This window comes from Bombus bifarius, unplaced genomic scaffold, assembly GCF_011952205.1.
Source record: "Bombus bifarius isolate JDL3187 unplaced genomic scaffold, Bbif_JDL3187 scf7180000007974, whole genome shotgun sequence".
NCBI classification, from domain to species: Eukaryota; Metazoa; Arthropoda; class Insecta; order Hymenoptera; family Apidae; genus Bombus; species Bombus bifarius.
The window spans coordinates 3,697,477-3,702,510 of record NW_022884360.1 but is presented as its reverse complement, the minus strand read 5'-3'; the positions used below and the strand labels follow the sequence as shown (position 1 = coordinate 3,702,510).

Sequence of the window (5,034 nt, the reverse complement as noted above, 5' to 3'; positions counted from 1 at the left end):
AGATATAGCAAAAGAATCAACAAACACCGAAACCCCCTAATCACTGGACTACTCCGTACGACGGACCAGATTCGCAGGCTGAAGATGCACTACCCGCTAGACCTCAACGTTAGATTCATTTAATTATCCAAATTAAGCATTTGCACTTACTTATAATACTTATAAATTATACCTATCTATAATAAGTATTAACTTATTATAAATAAACAGCCATGTCACTGCGCCACGCCAGAAAAATTACTGAAAATTCTCAACGCGAGAATTGATTGTAATTTCAACAAATAAATAAAAAAAAAAAAAAAACTACACACACTACACACCCGAATCACTCGCGTTGGAACTAAATAAAACATTTTTTAAATAACAAAGAATACAATAATAAAGGAAAGAAGTTCAAGGAACTAAAAATAAAGAAGCCTAAAAATACGTACAGCGAAATAACTTAAATCTATACTACAATTACGATTAACTTCAATTTTACGTTTATACAGTCCTCTTAACCCCTTCCCGTACTTTAGCGACTCAGACTCGCGATGAAGATTTTGGCCCAAACATGAATATCGCGAGTCTGACTAGATACTTGGGTCAAACGTAAACATAACAAGCCGAGCTCGCGCATTGTTTTTTGCCCGTTACGATCGTGACTGAATGTTAGTTCCTGTTTACGAGCATCAGTCTGGTCTGTTTCGTCGAGCTAAATGGCACGGGAAGGGGTTAACGTCTCTCTACGACGATGTCGAAATGAATTTGCCCTTCCAAAACTGTTCTATCCTCTTTCTAAAAGAAAGAGGTTGGACTCTGCCCAAATTTCTAAAGTCACTGAAACATGTTACATAACAAGGTAATAGTGGAGAGTTCTTGCAGAAAGAAAAATGTACAATATTCTTGGCCAACCCGTTTACTTCTTTTGTATGATTTTTTCGAAATTGGTCAGGAATAGACACGTTAACTGAGGTGTTTCTTTGGGTATGTCTATTGAAAAAACGTATAGGCTGCTCACCAGATGTGTTTAAAAATGGTTAGAACTGCCTTCCAAGGATAGTATCATCTCGGCAACAAAAGCGAAAATTTTAAAAGAGCTATTTAATGCGATACATATAATTTTTCAATTGACATTTATTATTACCCGTTACTGCATAAAACGATACCTTAATTAATTCTTCGAGTATAAGTTTAAATCATTTTTTTGCAGTTTTTTCCGTGTTTCCTGATTTCTTATTTCATGTGCATGTGTGTGGATATTGTAATATTTAGTGATCAGTAGTTTGTATGGAAATCGTTTCTGATTTATGCAAAACAGCGTACGGCTACGTTCAGTAGTAGCTCAAGAATACTTAATTCATATGTAGTTTTTTCTGTGAACATTGCTATTTTCATTACGATTTTCTTGTCAGCAGTGTGCACACTCGAGGTACGTGTGCGATTTCCCAACGTGTGTGAATTTTCTACAAATATTGTCTATATGTGTTTTTGTTTATTAATTATTTATCGAGACAAAGAATTAAAGGAGACACTAATCCTCTCTATTCGAAAATAAAGCGGTTTACGATATGCTGCTATGGATTTTAATGAGTAAGCATAATCGATGATTTTTCTTAAAAAAACTTTACGCAGGATGGTCTACGTCTCCGAATGTCATAGTTTGTAGTACAAAATAAACTGCTGCCCATCTATCGTTCGATTTGATGATCATCGTGTACCCCGCTGCTTGAGCTGACCTACTTTCGTTCGTGTAAGGAGATTTACTCGCGCACAGTGATATTTCGGCCGATTTTTAATTGTCGATAATTCAAAAATAAATCCGAAAACGCAATTTTTTTCTTTTTGATTTCCGTCTTATTTTACCTTCAAGAATCAGCCTTTATGTTGTTTTACATTGAACATCCTGTATATACTATAAAAAAAAGATGGTCGGGCAACAAATAACAGCGCGTACGCTGTCGCGGATGCACAATTGTATATAATTATATACATTATACATTGGTAGAATTCATTGGACTGGCATCGATAATTTTTTCCGAATATCTCAGGAACTATAGCCGTCTAACAGTTACATGTACAGGAAATGGTTGTGTAATATCGTAGAATAGCTTTGATTGGAGATCGGCTGAAATTAGAAAACACCGTGTACGTCGTCTTTTTGTGGTTTGTTTACATCCAAGAGCGCCTAGTAACAGTGACGCGAGAAAAGATAAGTAGCCTCAAAACAGAAGTACGGTTTCATATTTCAAGGAGTGGCAATCGAGAGGCCAGAGTATGTGAGCCGAAAAGTGTGTGTGTGTGTGTGAGAGAGAACGAGAACAAGAGCGAGCACGACCGAGCAGGAATGCATTGGCGAGGGTCAGAGTTGATCGAGACGTCGAAGCATAGAGTCGTTAGAATTGAGTTGCGAGTGTTGTCGAGTGTTAGAGTTGCTAGTGAGAGAGAGTTACCAAATAGTTGTCAAGTTATTTGATGTATATACGAGCGTTGCATTTAGTTTTCCTGTTAATCAAACATCGTTTCTCTGTCTAACTAATATCTGTATTTTCAATCCATTATTAATAAATTATAATTGATCGGACAAAATTACACCTTTAATATATTCCGATATTACAGTTGTTTAGAGTCGTATTCCCGATAATGTGTTCAAAAGTCATCGAAATCATAGAGGATGTAGCTATTCTACAGTTCCACGTTATTCGTTTCAGGAAAAGGCGGAAGAATTTCTCGAAATGCTATTTCACGGATATGAAAATGATTTTTTAAATCATTTTGTCACGACGTATGTATAACAAGAAAAGTAATTTAAGAGGACGGGACAATGACAGTGATTTTGAATAAAATAACATATTGTTGACGTTAGAGCGAGCGTGTATCTGTAATTAGGTTTGTGATTATTAAATAAGAATGGGACTATGCTTCATTTTCAGACCACCGCGACGTAAGGTGGCCGATTATGCGCAAGTAGAAACTAACGTCGAGTGAATGCATTGATTATTTGCAATATGATTCGTGAGTATGTCGACGCTTTTTCCTGTTATTTTTTTCTGTTATTCGTACGACATAATAGAGTGATTAAATAAAATACCGCTTCTGCCCGCCTTTCGCCCTCTTGCTGCTCGCTTTCCATCAGCTTAACATTTTCCACGCTCTACCAGCGCATTCAATGCTGCGCTTGCTCAGATTTTGTCATTCATAAAATTTATTAAAAAATTGCGAAACAGAGCAACACATCCCGTAATATTTAATACATATTTATGTTGTACAGGGTGTACAGAGAGTAAAGTGTAAAGAGAATCTATCGTATAGTAATTTTACACTTTCGGATCGGTGAAGATTTGTAAAAAATAATTTGTTCAAAAACGATCTTGACCATGAAATTCGAGGTCTAACATTTTTATTGCTATGTACTCCGTTCGTCACGAGGAACAAGTGTCTCAAAAGAATCATGGGTCGCAAATGACCCCTTGTCTGAGGAACAAATGTTAAAGTGCATATTGACATTTACTTTTATTAAGAAAAATATCCTACTATCGATGAAGCAGCAGAAAATTGTAGGTATATCAGAATACAGGGATAACGGAAGACTTTTACATGTAGAGAAAAGGTTAACCAACGCTACGATTTACAGTGACTACGTGAATTTGGTGAGCAAGAACTTAATATTACGACGTTTAAATCCGTATCAGAGGTAAATCGGCTGTGCATTCCTAAAGAAGAAGAGATTAATTGTCGCCTTTGCCCATGCATATTTGCCAATGTGTTTATATATAGTACGTTGTTCAATCAATCGGCGAATATAAGACAAAACTTGCAATTTTATCAAATTTGTCGTGTTCAAGCACTTCAAACAGCTATGTCACTCGGCGAAATTTTTATTGGATACTACGTAGGTTGCAACTACGCTTTTGGACTATATGATCAATGCAGTAACACCTCAATCAACAAATGCCAGCTTTTGGACTCGCGAAAAACCACATGCAATAATTCGAAAGATTTATTCAAAAATGGAATTATGTGCCAGCAGTAATGACATGCGCATTATATTTGCGATTTTTATGTTTACGACTTCGTAGAAAATTTAAAGCAGTACAAAGTTAAAGCAAATGCGTAAACTCTATCTATTTCTTACACCATTGTTCACGATTCATGTCATAGTCGACCAGTTCGTCAAGTTTTGAATGAAACGCTTGTATTATTGCGAACAGAATGCAGACCCGCTCCTCATGGAGCTTCCCGTTCTCCATATTCGACACCACTGGACTTTGCTCACAATAAAATAAAAACTGCATGTAATTTATGAAATATAAAAAAATCATAATGCTTGTTAGTTTCAATAAATTCTCGAACAATAGCAATAATGGTTACTACTATCGTAGATTTATGTGTTAATGTCGGCCGTCGTAATAAAAGAAAATAAAATTGCAGAATATAAATAGATTAACTAATGAGGAAACCATATATATATGTACAATACATGGTAGCATTCGTGACAAAAAGTGCAAGTTTTGTTTGTCATATGCATTGATGGCATAATTTTTCAAACAGTCGTGACATGTAATTTCTTCAAACAATTTTGAAATTTCTTATTAACTGTAGTACTTTTCCTATATGTTAACATTTTTATTAACAAATTTTTGTCTATTTTTAATTGTTTCGTGGTAGCCTTTTTGGGCTAGAACTTTATAAACTTCATAAACTTGATTTACCGCAACTAAAAAAAATGCGTGTTTAATTATTTCGCGCTGTTCTTCAAGTCTCGAGTTTTATTAAAATCAGTCTTCCCACTCCCGATCTTTTTCTACTAGTAAAGTTTCCTTTTGATTCCATTATATTTTGCAAATATCGTGACATTGAATTTATTAAATTGATGAGTACACCACTAGAAATATTTTTCCATTTTTTAAAGGAAACCTGTAAATAATTATACTATATTATATTATGATATATACATTGTATCCTACGAAGCGCTAACTGTACGAATATATGTATATTACACATATATTTTTATCATTAGCTAGATTCTTATTAATATTTTCAGAACAGGAATAT

At 34.8% G+C, this 5,034-nt stretch overlaps 1 long non-coding RNA gene across 1 annotated transcript; it reads left to right on the top strand.

Moving 5' to 3' along the window:
* The first annotated feature begins 2,622 nt into the window (after window positions 1-2,622).
* Window positions 2,623-4,576, top strand: LOC117217080. Its single transcript, XR_004489472.1, has 4 exons — window positions 2,623-2,764; window positions 2,913-2,994; window positions 3,251-3,536; window positions 3,614-4,576. It is a non-coding gene; the product is annotated as an uncharacterized LOC117217080 (long non-coding RNA).
* Window positions 4,577-5,034: the final 458 nt, after the last annotated feature.